Here is a 22,156-nt window from a genome sequence, read left to right as displayed (position 1 = left end):
TCATCTCAAATTGGAGACACTCACGTGCGCCCGCTCAATAGTTCTGATCACTCCCCATGCGATTATCATGCCTTTGCGCCTTAGAAAAGCCCTTGAAGGATGGCGACTCCTTTGGGATGAGAAGTTACGGAATTCCTTACGCAGCAGGAGACGGTATTTTACCAAACGGGTATCCGCAACATGGTGCATCGGTGGGATGCTTGCCTCAATGTTTACGGCGATTTTACCGCACTGACATCCTGTATGGATGTTATGTTTAATTTCTAAGTTCTAGACGACTGATGACCTCAGAAGTTAAGTCGCATAGTGCTGAGAGCCATTTGAACCATTTGATTGCTGCACTGTTTACGTATGAAATGGCGGAACTGGAAGACTTCAGGTTGTTAATGCTTCGTGTCTGATCACAGCCACTAACAGTAATAGTAATAATAATACTGTGTACAGTACTGTAGTAGCGCTTATGTAGTTACTGCTGCGTCACGCTACCAATTAATTCATTTGTCCACTTCGAAGCGAGTAATGAAGCAATTTGTGAACTACTGCAGGTACTACCTACAACTTGAAGACATTTTCTTGAGATATTTAGCAATTGTTACGTATATGTCTCACTTTTATCATCAGCGATGTACGGGCCAAAGCACAGTATACGACGTGTAGCTGGTTACATATTGATTCTTACAAATTTGTGATGAGACTAATGATCTTTTTGAAAATAATTTATTTTCGTGAAAAGCAGAATCAAATCATTCAGTTTTCACCCCTCAGAAATTTTCAATTTACCCCTCAACGGGTAATTAACCCCATGTTGGTAACCATTGCGTATAGATGAACTACCTACACACATAGTTAAGTTTGTATGGAACCCTCAGAGTGCGAGTCCAACTTACAATTCTCTGCTTTTTTTCGATTTCAGAAACGTTCTTAAAAAAAAAGGTCTTCCTTTGGCTTTCTGCAGCTCTCCAGAGGGGTAGACATAATGCAATCAACCCAGAGAACATTGTAGGCCTTTTCTTCATAATGTAGCCACGGATGAGACACAAAACATTCCGTTTTATGAGACCATCCATTCCTTTAGAAGACTTTTTACAGGACTCAAGTCGAAAGACGTTTAGCGTTATCTGAGAGGTCATGGGCTGTGCGGCTGGTCCCGGCGGAGGTTCGAGTCATCCATCAGGCATAGGTGTGTGCGTTTGTCCTTAGGATAATTTAGGTTAAGTAGTGTGTAAGCTTATGGACTGATGACCTAAGCAGTTAAGTCCCATAAGATTTCACACACATTTGAACAATCGTTACCTGAGAGATAGTAGCTCGTAGGACACCAAAGTCTTCTTCAGTTATAAGCAAAAATTTCTGGCAACCAAAACCTCTCATTTACTGATGATCGGCATAATTTTTACCGCTGACTTTGCTGCAGATCATGTACATCTCTAAGTGAATTTGGCGCTGTCAGCGAGGGAGGGGGTGGGTGTGAGGAGTACAATGCGTATCTCGTCCCTGAGCCGTGTGTGGCTCGCGTTGGTGCCGTTGGTAGGCTGGCGTAGTGTAATAGGGATTGTGGCGTCTTCTTGTGTTTACTGGCACCACTACCTTTGCTAGCATGGTCTGTCCACAAGTGGCAGCTGCAGCGGTTATCGATATCAAGTACTACGGGACTATCCTTGGAAGGACGTCAAGTGTATACTGGGTCAGAGTGTGTCGGGGAATTCGGTTGAGATGGAGCAGCAGTGAGGTCCGGCAGTGCGAGGACAAGCAGGCAGTGCCGGATCGAGGGGCTGCAGTTGCGAGGGCCACAGCCTCGTTCTCCACCGGACTCAGGACGTTTGAGTTGAGTGAACATTAACCTAATAGTGAAACCTCCACTATTCTGAGATCACGCCGTTTGTTCACGCGTTGGAGCTCGCAGGGTCACTGAGACGAAGAGCAACAAGTGGAGTGTTTGGAGCTGGCTACATTAATTAGCCATCCTCCACCTTTTATCATTAATCATTGAATTCCTTGTGTTTATTGATGAAGTTCAACCAGCGGTATTTCTCTCCCTAGTGGCCCCTAACACCCCAGCTTCCTGCCCTGGAGGTTAGCGTATTTTCGCGGCAGTGTACTTTTCCTCGCGTTGCCGCTGCTGTCTGGTAAGGCATGTAGTTCGACAGCCTCCTTAATTGTGGTTCCGATATTTGCTTCTTTTGGACTACTTTGGTCATAACGGTTCCTTCTGCTTCTGGACGTTTTAAACACGGGATTCTGAAGACGCAGTGCTGTCTGTCGGTTCCGCCTTGCCTGGGTTATTCCATCGTTGTGTTGGTTATCAGACGTTAGGTATATTTTGCAAGAGTGTTGGCCTGCATTTAAACTCTCACTAGTTTTGAGTAAATACAACTCTTGGCTGCCTGTCTCATTGTTTACGAAGTTGAGCGACTTTTCCTTGCAGCACTGTCTCAGACCCACTTCTCTCTTGATTTGGTTGGATTGTGATGATTGTTTAAAAAATATTTTAATTTTGAATTATTACTATTGGAGCCTTGAGGCGACAAATAATTTGGATTTCTTGTCAATAAGGCCTTCAGCCGTGAATGCACATCGTCTTAAGAAATTTTAATTAGATATTGTCTCTTAATAGTGAAAATTTGATGATTGTTCTTTTTTTTAATATTTTAGTATCTCTTGGAGAAGTTTAACTCGTTCTTAAGAATTTGCTATTCAGGCCTTCAGCCATCAAATTGTTTTTTGAGTTATTACTATTGGGGCCTTCAGCCAACAAATAATTTCACTTTCTGGTCAATAAGGCCTTCAGCCGTGCGTGCAACTTGCTTAAGAAATTTTTATTAGACATTGTGTCTTAACAGTCAAATCTGACAATTGTTCCTTATTGTCAACCTTATTTGCAATTATTTCGAAATAAAGACTACGTGATTTAAAAACAAAAAAAACGGTAACTGAGTACAGCCCCGTCCTACCAAATCCTGCTTTTCCCTAAGTTCCATGTTTCAGTCCCTCCTCCCAGACGTTGAGGGGAGAGGGGAGGAAGGGATGGGGGACGAGAGTGCCACGAGCCAAGCAGAGAATAGAGGTGGACACTGGTAATAAACATCACCACAAATCAGCTGGACGCTGTCAGGTGGGCATGACACTACATGTCTAGAAGACAGATCAACTGACTTAAGAGTGGATGGATGACTAAATGACCAAATAGGACCAAGGGTGGTTTTTTAATGAACTTCACATTTAAATGGCACAAAACCGTGCAAAATGGATTCAACGGAACCACATGGCAGAGTTCTTGCAACATGTGGGACAGACGCTAAAGAAGCAGAAGGCTGAAATAATATGGCGGTCTGGCACCAAAGCCGGCGGCAGGCTTTAGTTCATTGGTAGGAAACTGCAAAAATGCAGCCAGCCTGCAAAGGGAACCGCTTACAGACCACTCGTACGACAGGTTCCAAAATACTGCTCAGGTGTGTGGCAGCTCACCAAATAGGACTAACGAGGGGTTTTGAACGTGTACAATGCACAATTAAAGCCGCGAGGGAATGTTCTTCTGCAAGAATTTCCTCCTGCGGCTCTACTTCGTCGAATACGGGCACCGCGCTCAAAAAATCAGGGAATTAACGCCCTGCTGTGTGTGTGTATATGTGTGTGTGTATGTGTGTGTGTGTGTGTGTGTGTGTGTGTGTCTGTGTGTGTGTGTGTGTGTGTGTGCGGCCATTCGTCGCGGCTGAATATGAGGTGATGAAGGCATTAAAGCACAATGTTTGCAAAAAGTCCTTTTCTACCGGACTACAACAGGTCATACGAAACGTCGACTTTGCAGATTGATTGCACGACCCGTTTACTGTTTCAGGGACGCAAATACGTAGCGGAAATAGAATTCCTATCTCATTATCACTATGCGTTCATTGCCTATACAGATGGGTCCAATTCTAGTGACGGCTCTGGTAATGCCTACTGGAAACTTGGAAGCGAACGACAAAGCCTATACAAGTTGGATTCACACACGGCTGTTATGACAGCCTGGCTGGTGGTCATTTTGGGAGTCCTGATACTCACGCAGACGATCACAGATGACTCAATAGCCATAACCTCTATTAGTATGTTAGCCCTACAGCTGATTACAAACCATCATAATAGTTGTACCAACCCCATAGTTGCAGTAGTTATCGACGTTGAGGTACGGGTGCAGCGCAAATATAGCAACATCGTAAAGGGCCACTTTGGGATACCTGGAGATGAACGCGTGCATGCCCTCGTAAAGCAAGCATCTGTTGCATGGAGCTATCAAACATGATAAACTCCCTGGCACGGATATGATACCCATGGTTACGAAAGCGGTTGTCATCGGGCTGGCGAGAGCAATGGTCGAGGGCATCCAATTTGAAAGGCAGCAACTACGCACTAATTGATCCCACGATGTAAGAGAGTACTATGGTGTAATAAGACACAAACATCGAGGAGCTTTAAGACCGTTATAGCACGGCAGACATTTAACAGCTGGTAGTTAAACATCTGTATCGACTCGACCTAAGCTGCACCCCTCTATGAGTTCGCCGAGAGGATGAAGACACAAACTACATGTTCCTATACTTTCCTCAGAACACATATCGCAAAAACATAGTTGGATGTAATCTTCGGGTCACCAGGCCCCTAGAAGCCTCGAAACTTTGCTGGCATTCAACCATACAACACCGTATAAACTAGTGTACGAGTTTATCAGTGGTGCCATTATCCAGATATTGCTCTCTGCGTTGCCAGTCTAAAGCCACAGGAAGACCAAAGCACAACTAACGTACTGTATTCTCACTTGTTACTCAGCAAAATATGGAACGCTCAGCCTATAAATGTATGTCACTATGTACCCCCTATACGTATGTGTCTGAATATTAGTGTATCTATACGCATCGCTGTGATCTGGTTCGTGTATATTGCTCTCATATGCTGTGTAGATGGTACTTATAGACTGCACAAATATTCAGTTCTCCATCCGCAGCTTTTGAAACATGTTTTACAGGACATATAAAAGAACATTTTATTGTTAATTTGCATACTTAGTCAGTAATATGCATTGAACTGGTAATATCGTACATATGTAGCAACGGCAGTTTATCACTTCTTATTGTGTTACTTACAGGAGTTTTATAGCATAGTACCGCTGCGTTCCCGTATTACATTTTTGTCTTGTTCATTCGTATCAGTGAGTGTAAAAAATTGTTTTGCGTCTGGGTCTATCCTTCGTTATGTCTATGTAACTTCCTACCAGGGTATGACTTTGAACTGTCAAAAACAAAAGTTATAACATTCCCAGTGCTGAGATGATTGTATGGGCCCGCTCATAAAGGTAATAATTTTTTTTTTAAAAAAAAAAGAAATCCCACGAAAGCCTGCTTACAGAGTTTCAAGAACCAGTACTGGGTGAGGCATCTACTGCCCCCACATATCACGCCATGAGAAACGGGAAGACGTGATTACAATTACGGCGAGCACAAAAATATTTAAGCAGTCATTATTACTGCACTCTATACACTAATGGAACAGAAATACTAACATGTGGTACAATGGGAAATACCCTCTGCCACGCACATCAGAATGGCTTGTAGATAATGAATATAGATGTAAATGTAAATACGTGAAGAAGTTTGAATGAAGATGACAACGACCGCGGAAGCCTACAGTCACACAAAGAGGAAGACAATTGTAACATACTCAAGTAACAAACCTGCGCTTTCATGACCTCACGTTGCTTGTTTGTCAAACTTTGCATTTTTCTATGACTAAAGGTTCCCTCTGATACGATGCTCGTCACCTGTTAGCACAAAATGTTGAAGTGGGAGGGTACTTTTTGAGTAAGGCTTCAGCTAGGGCTAATTTCATATTTTTGACACCATTCCTTAATGTCTCGCACTGCCGTAATTATGCTAAAACGAAGATACAACCAAGGTCACATAAAATATTTCTGTGAATTCTACTGCACGTGAAGCATCAGTAGAAACAGTACGCCAGCAGCTGAGTTTCTTTCTTTCCTGGTTTTACAACAGCATCACGGTCTGTGACAGAAGGAACGCGGTGTTTCTACACGATCTGGAATTTCCAGAGACGACAGGAATGTTTGTTTATTTGTTAACTCCGGGTACCGATAGTGCTTCACAGAAACCCCGTATCGTCTCGTCACGAAACTGCAGCGGGGTTTCCCGCGTAGCCTGCTTTTGTTGCGCATACTTTCCTCTGTCGCAACAGAGAGCGGGCTCTCGGGAACGTCCTACATCTTTGCTGGTACACATCAGGGCGCGCAACTTCCTCATGGCTTAAGCGCTGCATCTAAACAGTGCCTCCTATTAAAGTACTTCTCCACTGCTCTCGTTTAACTATTCAGCATATTGTTCCTTTAAGTGATTAAGCTGTGCCACAAGTTAAAACTGTATCAAGTCACGCTCTCAGACCTTTTCTCACTCAGGCAGTACTGACATTTAGACGTACCTGAAACGCCTGATTAAATCCGCAGGACAGAACAGGTAGTTGGAATTGGGGAAAGGGGCCAAAAATGAGGGGCTGTCAATTACACTCGAACAAATATAACTTTATGTAGTCACCCAAACATTACAGCGCAAATTTCCGAGCTTAACTATAGACTGATGTGTCAAACAATCTTATGGCTTAAGGGCACAACTTCTTTAATTTTTAAAACGGCTGAAAGCTCACGATTCAAAACACAACTGCAATAGATTTTCAAAAAGGCAGAAAGCGCAATATTTTATCCTTAAATAATATTTCAAATGAGGCTGATGGCCCAAACAATCTAAGCGTGACAAGTAAGGAATTTTAATTTTAAAACGGCTGAAGGCCCATGGTTTAAATACACAACTACAATAAATTTCCAAATGCAGAAGGGCCAAAGCTTTATCCTTAAATAATTTTAAAAAAGGCGGCTGAAGGCCCAAACATTCTAAGATTTAACAAGTAAGCAACTTAAATTTTAAGACGGCTGAAAGCCCTTGATTGAAAAACACAACTACAATGAATTTTCAAAGGCACAAGGCCGAAAGCTTTATGCAAAAAAAAAAAAACATTTTAAATGAGGCTGAAGGCCCAAACAGACTTGACAGGTAAGGAACTTTCAATTTTGAAGCGGCTGAAGGCCCATTATTAAACACCAAACTAAAAGCATACAAATTCTAACCAGCGGCTATGAGCCACTAAAATACACAATCAAACACCAATAAGAAAACGCAGTACAGCCAGTGGCGCTCAAAAGTTTCCGGGGGTCATTCTGCATTTGAAATATTAACGTTCGCTTAGAAGAACAGGTAGTCGGCCCAGCTATATCCGATCCGCCGGCAACCCAACCAAGAGACAGTCAACGGACCCACCGACAAGACGACTTGCTTTCCACCCGACCAGTACACAAGGAAGTCCAAAGCCGAAACGTAAAAGGTGTAGCCGCCCACAACGAAGTATGCATAAGCTGTCAAAACTACACACACGTGTTGGACAGCGACAACACGGTGAGGAAAGGACACTGCCTGAATTTTACATCAGCAGCCTAGGCAGGTAATCGGAACGCTAACGGCCACAAGGCAGAAAATTCCGCTGGTGCACTTGTACTTCAAATAACCAAAAATACTGTTAAACTCCACCGTAGGGTGGCCAAACTTTCGTCAACTCGAACACTCACTGTTGCTCACGGTAATACCCCCAACAGCCAACCATGAAAACCAACGGCACAATGTGAACAGACTGGCTTCGGTAATTAAATCACCACTCATCCTTGATGCCCTGGGTCGATGATCCACGAACCTCGTAGCAATCTGAACAGCTCCCACACACTCCGACACTGCATAGAGGACGCCAGCGGGCCCGGCCCACTGGACCGCGCGGAGATTTCCTGGCTGATCCACACCAACCGACCGACTCCTCAGAGTCAATACGCCGACAACATTTAAAATAACTCCTCAAACTACACACAGTTTCACGAACACTCGCACGAAGAACTGGACAATGCTAACGGCAGTGACTGTACAATAGCAGGGACAAATCACGAGTCGGCACACACAGCCAACCCATAAGCGATCACCAGCCAAATAAACGTCGTCCGGCAAGACGACCGACCGACGACCAGCCAAAGTCGTGGTCACTCCAGCCATGTGCGTCGGTAACCGTCGGGCGAGTCATGGCGGTCCGGACCTCACTGCTGCTGCGCACCGACTGAACTTGTGCCGCGTGCCAACTCAAACACTGCCAGGTCCGAACTAACTGCTGGTGTGTTCGACATACGACGACCGGGAAGTAATAGCAGTCCAGCAAAGATAATACGACAGGGCTTCTATCGCCGCTATCTGGCAGGCAAAGCAGCAACTCAAGTGACACAAGTAATTGAAACTAACATGACGAGGTGGCAGTACGCCAAAAACAGGATGTTAAATAAGAGATGGCATGAACCCGAGCCACGCATGGCTCAGTACCCAAAGGATACACTTAGATTTTGATGGGGTTTGAAAAAATTGCAGTACAGAGCAAAATAATACACACATACTTTTCTATAAGTGCCCATACGGCAGTTCAGGTGGTTACATGCCACCATGGGAAACAGTGAGTTCAATATTTCTGAATGAATACTGTTGAAATGGAAACAAATATTTTAAGAATTTCAAATTAAAGTTCTATCGTTCCTAATGTACGTGCACGCAGACTGACAATATACGCCACAAGATAGACAGGAGCAAAATAAATCACCATTTAACAAAGTAGATCGAACATCTATTTCAGGTTTTGGCGTGAAGATAAAGTTTGCCACTCGTCGGCAAGCACTACAGCCCCGCATTATAGAAACACCAAAATGGCTCACCAGCGCTACATAGTCTTGATGATGTTGCTGTTGTGGTCTTCAGTCCTGAGACTGGTTTGATGCAGCTCTCCACGCTACTCTATCCTGTACAAGCGTCTTCATCTGCCAGTACCTACTGCAACCTACATCTTTCTGAATGTGCTTAGTGTATTCATCTCTAGGTCTCCTTCTACGATTTTTACCCTCCACGTAAATTGGTGATCCCTTGATGCCTCAGAACATGTCCTACCAACCGATCTCTTCTTCTAGTCACGTTGTGCCACAAACTTCTCTTCTCCCCAACTCTGTTCAATACCTCCTCATTAGTTACGTGATCTACCCCTTCTAATCTTCAGCATTCTTCTGTAGCACCATATTTCGAAAGCTTCTATTCTCTTCTTGTCCAAACTATTTATCGTTCATGTTTCACTTCCATACATGGCTACGCTCCTTTCCTAATCTAATTCCCTTAACATTTCCCGATTTAGTTCGACTACAATCCATTATCCTCGTTTTGCTTTTGTTGATGTTCATCTTACATCCTCCTTTTAAGACAGTGTCCTCTCCGTTCAACTGCTCTTCCAAGTCCTTTGCTGTCTCTGACAGAATTAAAATGTCAACGGCAAACCTCAAAGTTTTTATTTCTTCGCCATGGATTTTAATTCCTATTCTGAATTTTTCTATTATTTCCTTTACTGCTTGCTCAATATGCAGATTAAATAACATAGGGGATAGGCTACAACTCTGTCTCTCTCCCTTCCCAACCACTGCTTCCCTATCATGTCCCTCTACTCTTATAACCGCCATCTGGTTTCTGTACAAATTGTAAATAGCCTTTCGCTCTCTGTATTTTACCCCTGCCACCTTCTGAATTTGAAAGAGTGTATTCCAGTCAATAGTCTTGACGATAGGCAGGTGAAATATGCATCCAGATTCCCAGTAAAGGCAGTTGACATCAAGGTGCACGAAATCCAGAGAAAGGCGTTCCACCTATCAGTGCTGCATGGGATATCCCACTAGCCGTGCAAGTGACTCGGTTTACGAACCCTGGAAGCCACCACTGACCCCGTCTCGCAGCGTTCGCTCCCTGTATCGCTCCTCACTTCCTGGCCTCCGGTAGAGCCGTCCTTGCGCTCCTGCCCGCTCACCACACCTCTTCTGCGCACGTCTAGCTCTCCCGTGTGGCCTACAATCAAAGATTACAACTCCAGTTGAAAAGCAACATCGACAGAAACCAGCGATGCTGAGTGCGTGTTACTGACCCGAGGCCGCTTTTACCTAAGCCATGCTGTAACACTGTCATCAGGTTTAAATAAACTATATCCGCAAAGAAAGAAATTTTTACAAAATACATTATAACCTAAACATAAACGTTAAGGAAATTATCCACAAATGTATAAATATTTTAGTGAGGGGTCGCAAGCTGACCGTGAAAATTTCCTCTGTGCACTAGTATGTTGTATACATTCATTGAAGCGACTATAGTCATAGGATAGCGATATGCACACTGTTATGCCGGAGCCAAGTTAGCCCCTGAGGGCCAGCAACCCATATCACTCCACAGAGGACTAGGTTGTCTATGGCGAAGGCGTACCAAAAGCACCATGGTAAACACCGGCTATTTACATACAAGATAATGGAAACAGACATTCCGAACACTGCTTACTGCAGGGCGAGCTCGAGCCACGGCCTGCTGGAACTGGTTCAAATGGCTCTGAGCACTATGGGACTCAACTGCTGTGGTCATCAGTCCCCTAGAACTTAGAACTACTTCAACCCAACTCGAATGGTTCAAATGGCTCTGAGCACTATGGGACTCAACTGCTGTGGTCATCAGTCCCCTAGAACTTAGAACTACTTCAACCCAACTCGAATGGTTCAAATGGCTCTGAGCACTATGGGACTCAACTGCTGTGGTCATCAGTCCCCTAGAACTTAGAACTACTTCAACCCAACTCGAATGGTTCAAATGGCTCTGAGCACTATGGGACTCAACTGCTGGGGTCATCAGTCCCCTAGAACTTAGAACTACTTCAACCCAACTCGAATGGTTCAAATGGCTCTGAGCACTATGGGACTCAACTGCTGTGGTCATCAGTCCCCTAGAACTTAGAACTACTTCAACCCAACTCGAATGGTTCAAATGGCTCTGAGCACTATGGGACTCAACTGCTGTGGTCATCAGTCCCCTAGAACTTAGAACTACTTCAACCTAACTAACCTAAGGACATCACACACATCCACGCCCTGGGCAGGATTCGAACCTGCGACCGTAGCAGCAGCGCCGCTTCGGACTGGAGCGCCTATAACCGCACGGCCACTACGGCCGTCCCTGCTGGAAGTATCACTACGCCAAAACCTGATTGGCTGGAGACAGCTACTTTGGGGCTAGAACAAGCCCTGAAGTTCAGATCACTCCAGATACTGACCTCGTGTACTTAAACAGCTGGAGATTACGTCTTCGTCTCTGAATTGGACTCTTACTAGTGTGTGTGTGTGTGTGTGTGTGTGTGTGTGTGTGTGTGTGTGTGTGTGTGTGTGTGTGTTATCACGAACCTTTGTGGAAATCTAGAAGTGAACTTTTGTTTGTATCACTTATGAGACTTTTGCTGGCATCGTTATTGCTACCTTTCGTTTGTGTTGCAGTCATCAACCTTGTGAACATACAAAAATAAAAGTTGTGTTAGTGAAAAATTGCTATCTGTCAGCCAAAACACACATATACAAATGGCAGCGGCATCAAGTACACAGGTGTAGATGGGAAATGTATTGGTGGAGCTGTCATTCGTACTCAGGTATTTATGTGACAAAGTTTACGATGTGATTCTGGCCGCACGTCGCGAATTAACAGGCTTTGAACGGGAAATTGTAGTTGGAGCTAGACGCAAGTAGTAGTCCATTACGAAAATCGTTATGGAATTCAGTATTCCTAGAACCACAGTAACAAGAGTGTGCTCAGAATACCAAATTGCAGGCATTACCTCTCACCACGAACAACGCTGTGGCTTATGGCATTCACTTAACGACCGAGACCAGCGGCGTTAAGTGTTAACATACAAGCCACACTGCGTGAAACAACCACAGAAATGAGTGTGTGTCCTTTACGACAGTGCAGCGCAATTTGGCGTCAATGGGCTATGACAGCAGACGACCGGCGCGAGTGCCTTTGCTAAAAGCACGACATCGCCTGCAGCGGCTCTCCTGGGCTCCGGACAATATTGGCTGCACCTTAGGCGACTAGAAAACCGTGGCCTGGTGAGATGAGTAACGATTTTATTTGGTAAGAGCTGATGGTAGGGTTAGAGGGTGGCACAGACCCCACGAAGCCATGGGCCCAAATTGGCAACAAGGCAATGTGCTAGCTGTTCTGCAAGAAATTTACTCGCGCATGGTTCTGCGTTTAAATGTACTACACGCATTACATAACTAAATTCGAATTGCTTAGTTAATTATTCTTAACTGATTTATCAAGCATTATGCAAATCTCTGTACGGTCACCATTCGCAATCTTGTGTGCATATCTCTTCAATAAACATTTCGCTGGAAAATTAAAAGAATTTGGTTTGGCACACATTACAATCGTGCGGGATTTGATTTTAACTTTATCCTCTAATATACACTAATGGCCATTAAAATTGCTACACCACGAAGATGACGTGCTACAAACACAAAATTTAACCGACAGGAACAAGATGCTTTGATAAGCAACTGATTAGCTTTTCAGAGCATTCACACAAGGTTGGCATCGGTGGCGACACCTACAACGTGCTGACATGAGGAAAGATTCCAACCGATTTCTCATAAATAAACAGCAGTTGACCGGCGTTGCCTGGTGAATCGTTGTTGTGATGCCTCACGTAAGGAGGAGAAATGCGTACCATCAAGTTTCCGACTTCGATAAAGGTCTGACTGCAGCCTCTCGCTATTGCGGTTTATCGTATCGCGACATTGCTGCTCGCGTTGGTTAAAATCCAATGGCTGTTCGCAGAATATGGAATCGGAGGATTCAGGAGGGCAATACGGAACGCTGTGCTGGATCCCAACGGCCTCGTATCACTAGCAGTCGACATGACAGGCATCTTATCCGCATGGCTGTTACGGATCGTGCAGCCACGTCTCGATCTCTGAGTCAACAGAAGGGGAAGTTTGCAAGACAACAACCATCTGCACAAACAGTCGACGACGTTTCCAGCAGCATGGACTATCAGCTCGGAGACCATGACTGCAATTACCCTTGACGCTGCATCGCAGACAGGATGGTGTATTCAACAACGAATCTGGGTGCACGAATGTCAAAACGTCATTTTTTCGCATGAATCCAGGTTCTGTTATAGCATAATGATGGTCGCATCCATGTTTGGCGACATCGCGGTGAACGCACAATGGAATCGTGTATTCGTCGTCGCCATACTGGCGTATCACCCGGCGTGATGGTATGGGGTGCCATTGGTTACACGTCTCGGTCACCTCCTGTTCGCAATGACGGCACTTTGAACAGTGGACGTTACATTTCAGATGTGTTACGACCCGTGCCTCTACCCTTCATTCGATCCCTGCGAAACCCTACACTTTAGCGGGATAATACACGACCGCATGTTGCAGGTCCTGTACCGTCCTTTCTGGATACAGAAAATGTTCGACTGCTGCCCTGGCCAGCATATTCTCCAGATCTCTCACCAACTGAAACCGTCTGGTCAATGGTGGCCAAGCAACTGACTCATCACAATACGCCAGTCACTACTCTTGATGAACTGTGGTATCGTGTTGAATCTGCATGTGCAGCTGTACCTGTACACACCATCGAAGCTCTGTTTGACTCAATGCCCAGGCGTATCAAGGCCGTTATTACGGCCAGAGTTGGTTGTTCTGGGTACTGATATCTCAGGATCTATGCACCCAAATTGCGTGAAAATGTAATCACATGTCAGTTCTGGTATAATATATTTGTCCAATGAATACCCTTTTATCATCTGCATTTCTTCTTGGTGTAGCAATTTTAATAGCCAGTAGTGTGTATCAGCACCGGATATCTACAATCGCACCACAAAGTATTGGCACAGTTACATTTTAGTGGTAGTAGGTTACACGAAACATATATAACAGATCCCAGACACGTGCCACCTTACATCACAAAGGTTACAAATATGTCCAAAACACCTGTCCGTGAAGTAACATACAGTGTTATGAAAATAAACATCGCTCTTCTGCATCCAAAAAAGTATTGGCACACGTGTATGACTCGGACAGTGTGTTCGTTTTCTTCATTGATGTTCAGCTTCTAACAGCTACTGTGCATCCCTGCATCTATAACAGCTCATAAACGCCTAGGAATGCTTTGTATTAAATTCCGGGTGATATCAGGGGTAATTTTTGACCATTCCTCCAGGAGCACTTTCTCCAAGTCATTTTTACCGGACGGACGCCTTTTTCTGACTTGTATAACATGATGAGCCCGCAGGATCTCAATGGGGTTCAAATCAGGGCTCTGAGGTTGTAATAGAACCCTTCTGGGATCATTGTACAGTAACCACTCCCAAGTATTCATCGCAATATTTTTTGTGTCGTTGTTTTGCTGGAAACGAAACACTACAGTAGGGCCCAATGACTGTGCACTAGCGTGTAAATTACCTTGCAACACGTCGATGTATCTCATATGATCCATTTCAGCTAGGTTTCCAACGCTGGACGCCGCCATACAGCCCCAGAACATGATACCACCCCCTCCGTGTTTGACTGTGGGGTGCATGTGTTTGATGTCGAGGTGCGTATTCGGCTTGCGCCAAACTTTCTTTCTTGCATCAAATCCGAACACACTGAACTTCGATTCGTCGCTAAATATCACAGTGTTCCAAAACTCCATCGGCTTGCTGATATAGTCCTTGGCAAACTGCAGGCGTTTCTGGCGGTTAATTTCCGATATGTATGGCTTTTTCCTGGGAAAAGTCCATGAATGTCAGCCTCATTCAACACGTTTCGTGTAGTTTGAACACTAACCGTCTTGTCGGACGTTGTCTGAACAACCTCAGCAATATTTTCTGCGCATGTAGCAGGTTCCCTCCGAGCAACTGAAATGATACGGAGACGCTCTCGGGCTGTAATCACTTTTGGACGTCCAAGACGACACTTATTCACTGTTGTTCCAGTCTGTCTATATTTATGAATGATGGCTCGTACCGTGGTGTAGCTAACAGACACCTCTGGTCCGATTTGTCGATAGCTTCTCCCTTGTGAATGGAGCAATACCACTGTCTCACGCAACGCCACTGAATGTTCCTTCTTCTTCGGCCCCATGCTGACCACTATCGCTCAATACAGCAACATACTAGAGACTGGGCCGTCAGCAACACGCAGTGTCTATTGTGTCAGCAGATGGCGTTCCGGTACCTGAAAACCCAGCAATATACCGAGAAGCCACGCTCTGTGCCAATACTTTCTGTGCGCAGAGGAAATACATGTTTGCCCTTAACACTGCATTTCTTTGTAATGTCTGGTGTGTGAGGTAGCACGTACATGTGATGTGTACCAGAAGGTGCGGCGTTTGTAACCAGAAACGATAAATACGCACGTGTGCCAATACTTTTTGGTGCGATTGTATATGAAATGCTGCATCTGTAAACTGACATGATCAACAGTTTTTCACAGCATTTCAGGTCGAATCTGAGCAATGTGTTCCTATATACAGGCCTGCCTTTAAATCAGGTAGAGACAGCATGTGTCCCAGGTATTTTTTTATTTTTTTTAAATTTTATTTTAGATATCCTAACAGCCAGAGGTCACATGGATTCAGACCAGGTAATCTTGCAGACCATGCATCTTGTAAGTTTCTGGAGGTAACACGTTTTGGAAGGTTCCATTAGACAGATCTTTTGCTGTACGAGTGGCATGAGGTATTGACCCATCTTGTATAAAAATAGTGGTGCCCACTTTCAAAGCAGGTATCAATGCTGTACAAATACGTATCGATAACGTGCAGACGCCACGGTGTGCCTGACGAGCCATCTGGGTGGATTCTCTTCAAAGAAGAACGGACGGAGAAGAAAAGCACTTGTGAATCCACACCACACAGTCACATACGGCGAGTGCAGTGGCTCTTCGTGTACCACGCGTACCCCAAATTTGGCAGTTCTGTGTATTCACTACACGCTGTCGTATAAAATGTGCTTCGCCACTCCATAGCATATTTCCCGGCCACATGTCATCAACCTCGATCCGTGCCAGAAACCGAACACCAAATTCAGGACCTTGCTGCGGATAATGAGGTTTGAGTTGCTGCACCGTCTGGATTTTGTACATGTAGTAGTGTAAAGTAAACCTCAAAACTTTCCATACCGTTGTCCCCGCGATGGACAGTTCTCCGACAGTGCACGAGCAGTAGCACTACGCACGTGCTGCATGCTCAGTTACAGCAACAGCAACCTCGCCACTAACTTCCACCGGAACAGCACGCCTTCCTCTTCGAGATGCCACAACAAGCCACACATGTTTTCGTATTTCATTACCATCTTCTTTCAACCATTTAATGACGTCGGGACTCTCCTCAGAGCTTTCAGTCGGCTATACTCTCAGCACGTTAATTACTGCGTTTACATAAAACTGTTTCAATAACAGCGCATGGTCTGTTTTCTCGATAACCATACTGCTCACTCACGTTATGGCTTGTCAGATGACAGTGTGGATGTCATACCATCACAGAAACAGTGTATTTTCGCAGATTTGCACCTACTGGCTACAACTGGAGCTAATTTAGTTTCCACCGTGGATCGGTTCTGCATTAACGCATTAGTATATCTACCAAGTTTCGTTGCCATACTACGAGGGTATTTCGGAAAGCAAAGATACACCGTACGCCAGAGGAACAGAAGAGTTTTGGCGAGCAAGTTGGCAACACTGGTGTTAACCTTGAACCGTTAGCTTTCTCCTCGCGGTCGTTCGGCAGTTGAACGTTACTTCTGGTTGGAGTAGGTCGTGTTTAAAGTGGTTGCGCCGATTCAGAAACCCGCCAAATGCGAAGTGCGCTCCATCATACGTTTTCTTCATGCAAAACATCAGCGACCAGCGGATATTCACAAAGAAATTGTTTCTGTTTATGGGAACATTATGAATCGACAAAATGTACCGAAATGTTGACGTCATTTCTCTGAATGTAAGACCGATGTTCATGACGAACAAAGAACAGGTCGGCCATGTGTGATCTCTGATGCCCTTCTTCGGAGAACGGAGGAAGCAATTCGTGCGAACAGACGTCTCACATTGAAAGAATTGCATCAGATCATACCGGACGTGTCAATGACAACTCTTTATGACGTTGCGGCTGTCAAGTCAGGGTACAGAAAACTGTGGGCGTTGGGTTCCAAAACTATTAACGGAAGAACACAAAAAGAAAACGATGGGATTAGCACTCGACTTCCTCACACGCTATGCTGAAGCAGGTGATAAGTTCCTTGATCACACTGTGACAGGTCACGAGATGTGGGTTTATCACCATACACCTGAATACAAGCAACAATTAATGCAATGGTTCCATTCGAATTCACCAAAAGCCAAGAAATGCAAAACGTCTATTTCAGCGAAGAAAATCATGGCTTCTGTTTTTTGAGACAGACATGGCATTCTTCTGTTGGAATTTATGCCTCCTGGAACGACAATTAATGCTGCTGTATATTGCCAGACTTTGAAACGTCTTCGAAGGGCAATTCAAAACAAACGCAGGGGAATGCTGACAAGTGGAGTCCGCTTGCTTAATGACAACGCTCGGCCTCACACAGCGCTCGTAACCAAACACTACTCAAACAATTCAAATGGGACGTATTGGACCATCCGCCATACAGCCCGGACCTTGCGCCCACCGACTTCCATGTCTTCTGTTACCTGAAGTCACATCTTGATGGAAAATCATTTCACGGCGATAAAGAAATCAAAGATGGAGTTGAAATGTGGTTCCAACAACAGGCGGCAACCTTCTATGACTGTGGGATACAAAAGCTTGTGCACCGATTTAACAAATGTTTGGATAACGGCGGTCGTTATGTCGATAAATAAATAATCCAGTTAATAAGATGTAACTGACGTTTTCTAAATAAATTTTCTATTTAAGGACTGCGAGCCATTGTATCTTTACTTTTCGAAATGCCCTCGTATAATTACAGCCCACACTCGAGATCCGTTAGTAGCTGCACTTTCATTATAACCACTCGGTATTATCCTACAAAGCCATCTAAGACCAGACCAGGTGTCCGCACAATCTTGTTTACGCTCGAGAAACAGAAAGAGGAATTAGTAGTGGCGCACTCTCCAGTATTTGTTACAATGGAGTACTGTCACTTGCCACATGTTGAAAAATGTCTGCTATGAACGTCCTTCGCGTTATGTATTCGAGTGCAAGTCGCAAATGTCCGTGTTTTCGTCCGCTAGAGAAGTCTGTATCTTTGCTTAAGGAGTGAGAAAGCTAGTTTTCAAGATGGGCTTTAAACATAGAACCCCGTCAGCCAATCAGGTTGCTTGACTCACTGTTTCAAGATCGACAGGGCCACGTGGACAGGCAGACACACTTCTCTTTGTCGCCGCCTGAAACTGATAACGTCGTGCAACCTACTGACGATTTGTGCAGTTCAGACAGGCACTCCAGCAACTACCAGCCGTCATGAAATACATGAAACATATTCGCAGTTCCGAATACGAACAACCATCAGCTCTATAAGGAATGACGACAGTGAAAATTTGAATCCGGATTTTCCCCTTTACGTAAGTGGTCGGCTTAACCGCATCGGCTATCCGTGCACGATTCCGCGGCCAGACCCAAACTTCCATATGTCGTCTTTCCTGCGTCACAATCTTTACTCGTAAACACATTATGTAACTCCGTGCAGGAGACGATATTTTAATTGAAAGATGCTGCCCGGTACATCGGAACACTGCAGAGTTCTTCCTAACAATGCAAGCACAGCAGTATCGTATTATCCTACGATACCAGGTAGTGAGTTTCAATTGAAATGTCCGCCGCTCTACGGGAATTACATAATGTGTGTACGGGTAGGGGTTTTGACCCACGAACGAGGACGTATTGAAGTTTCACCCTGGTAGTGAGTCGTGCACAGATAGACTAAGCAGTTAAGGCGACCGCTCGCGTAAAGCGGCAGATCCGGATTCGAGTCACGGCCTGGCACAAAGGTTAACTGTCGTTATTCCCTTACGTAGCTGACGACTGTTGGTATTCGCAACTGCGAATACATTCCATGTAATAGACATCTGTCTTGTGTGTTACTGAGCTGCTCATTTCTAAGCTTCAGCGCTCGGCGTTATTGGTTAGATTGTTGCTTGCTTGCGTTGCCGTGGTGTAATTCGGAATTACATGGCTTTTCAGGTGCATCTGCGGGACATGGTTTTGCGGTTGCTTATCCATGTGAGCAAAATTAGGTCCTTCTTCGGATGGCGTCTTTGTTTCAATATACGGCGATCAGTATACTGACCCACTCCCTAAACAGTATTACGCGGACGGAAGTATATAGGATTACTTTCTCTGCTTTTTGTGAATTTATGGTGTTCGTAAACTCACGTGGTCCGTTAGGTGACATTTGTATATATTATTCATGAACTTTCGTATTTTCTGAATAAGTTAAGTTAATTTAAAATGCCTCGCGAATTATTTTCCTTCCGAATTCAGTTTCCAATCCATCTTTTACGCTCATATGCAGATGTGTTCATTTAACCTTTGTTTAAAATGAACGGCCTCCTGTGAAATTAATATTCCAATACATTGCCTTTAGCAGCCACAGTATTTTCCTATATTATTTACAACTTTCAGTTAAATAACGTAAATACAAGTTGCAAAGAAGTTCAAGACACGCTCTGCAACAGCGAAAGCTTTAAGAATTTGTACTTCAGTTAATCATTTTCGTGTCGTTATGTATCAGAACACACAGTGGTCAGTTACGCCTGCAGAAGACGCACTTCTGCAAGGCGTATCACTCTGATACGTTGTATTACGACGATTGAAAAATCTTGGTTACCATTTATATTTCTTTAGTTTGTGTTAAAGGCACGTTGAATGTTTAATTGCGTTGTGAAAATTTGCTTACCAACTGATATTTCATTAACACTGCTCAGATCGTGTTGTTGTTCATTAAAGGGCCAAATTTCTAAAATAGAATATTTTCAGGGCATCAAAACCGGGGACATATCTTGCTATCTCATATGTAAAACAAAATACGAGATAGTGGGCAGCTTTCATCATCTATACGTCTTTGCATAACACAATTCAATATTTACTTTTTTTAGACTAGTTTTCACATACTACAACAACCACAGTATTTACGAACAGTTTAAAGTGTTTTTTTCTGGATAGTCCACGCATTGCTTCGTTTTTCCGTAAAAAACTAATGTAGTATGTTGTCTCGTTTGCAAATGACACGTTTATCCTGGTAGGTGTTAAGGGGACCATGACGTCATGAACGCCCAAAAGCCGGCAGAGTGGTCGAGCGTTTGTAGGCGCTACTGTCTAGAACCGCACTGCTGCTACGGTCGCAGGTTCGAACCCTGCCTCGGGCATGGATGTGTGTGTTGTCCTTAGGTTAGTTAGGTTTAAGTAGTTCTAAGTTCTAGGGGACTGATGACCTCAGAAGTTAAGTCCCATAGTGCTCAGAGCCATTTGAACCATTTTTTTGAACTCCCAAAAAATGTATTTCGAAACTAGTCGTGTAAGACAATAACCTCATTCTCACGATACAGCTGTTTCTCATTGCCTACAATATTTCATTATTTAATATTGGCGCCTCTATATCCCGAGCAACTCGTCTGTATAATATTCACGAAGAACGTATCGACAGCACTGTCAGCAGGGATTTATTGCAAGCGATCTTCCAGTCGATCCAGTAGATTACTTGAGTATACTTAGGTTTTTTGCGTGCGTTCGGATTGTAAACTTGTTGTTGTGAGTGTGTATTTGAGTTGACGAAATAAATCTCGAGTGAACAGCCTGGTATGAGTGTGCATACGACACAATATTTCATCAGCGCACTTGATGATAGAAACGTAGGCGATTGCCAAAATATTGAGTACTATGCACACTCATACCAGGCTGTTCACTCAAGATTTATTTAGTCATAAAATATGCCTGGAGAAATTGAAGAATCACATGTATTTGAGTTATTTTACGTCGTAAATTTCCAAAAACGAAGAAGTTTAATTTCTATCGCAAATTTTACAGTAATTAATACAAGAGTTATGAGCATCCACAGCATAGCCTTTTCCCAAATGGAGACACTTTGTGTTACAAATGTAGCAGATACGAAGCAAATGGACAAAACATACAGCATACACACTGTGGTATCGATAGATACGATGCCACAACGTAGATGCGCTCTGCTAGGTTGGCACTACGACAGTCGCCGACGACAGCGCACTCTAGCCGGAGCGGGAGAGCTCTACGAGCTCCTCTTCAGATTCTGCCCATTTCATCTAGAGCAGACGGGTGGGACACTTCGCTTCAGCATCGCTCTACTTGCGACAGGTCTAAGGCTTCGCACATCAGTGCAAAGTTATGTATTCAGTTAATATTATGATAAAGTAAAACCATTTCTAAGAGCAGTACCGAGAATCTTACCTCACCTGCTCCTACTCACTTCCCACATTCGGCCTACCCATTCCGTTTACAGGAGCAGACTCACGCGCCGACTTCCAGGTGGGATACAAAACACACCGGACGCCAGAAATTAATATGGTAGAGCTTCGGCCAGTGCATATAAATCTTTTAGATTCTAAACCCCTGGAAAAATGTTTACATGGCAAATCACATTATCACATTATCCGAATAAGAGATTTAGTAATCGTAATTGGGAATGCTGATCAAAAACTGTTTTTGGTTACATGTCCATTTGTCAGATTGGTTTGATGGACGTCATAGTATGTTTCAATTATGGGTAACAAGCAGATTAAAAACCGTGAGCAGACTAGGCATCAAAACTGGGAATAACATGAAAAGTGGGCTGCTTCGAGTGGACAGGCAATGTGTCACTGAATCTGAAAAAGCTGCTGAAAGCATGACAAAGGAGGCTAGACACATAACACATAACAAAGAAAAGAAAGACGACTAAAGAAGATGAGAAGGACACTCAGGGTCAACAAGACTCTGGCGCTGGAGTGTTTTGACATGTTATTGAGAAGAAAATGACATGCAAATCTTTAGCTTCAATTTCCCGTAATCAACGTTTCTACATATTTTATGCTGGAACATGTCGTATGTTCTTAAATTATGAGGAGAAAAAATTGACTATTAATAACTTTTGTAAATATACTAAACAACAAACTGGTTTAGTGTTTCAATAATTAAAAGAATAAAATTTGTTTTCACCTTTA

This window comes from Schistocerca gregaria, chromosome 4, assembly GCF_023897955.1.
Source record: "Schistocerca gregaria isolate iqSchGreg1 chromosome 4, iqSchGreg1.2, whole genome shotgun sequence".
Taxonomy (NCBI): Eukaryota; Metazoa; Arthropoda; class Insecta; order Orthoptera; family Acrididae; genus Schistocerca; species Schistocerca gregaria.
The sequence above is the reverse complement of the archived record's forward strand: the minus strand, read 5'-3'. Positions refer to the sequence as shown.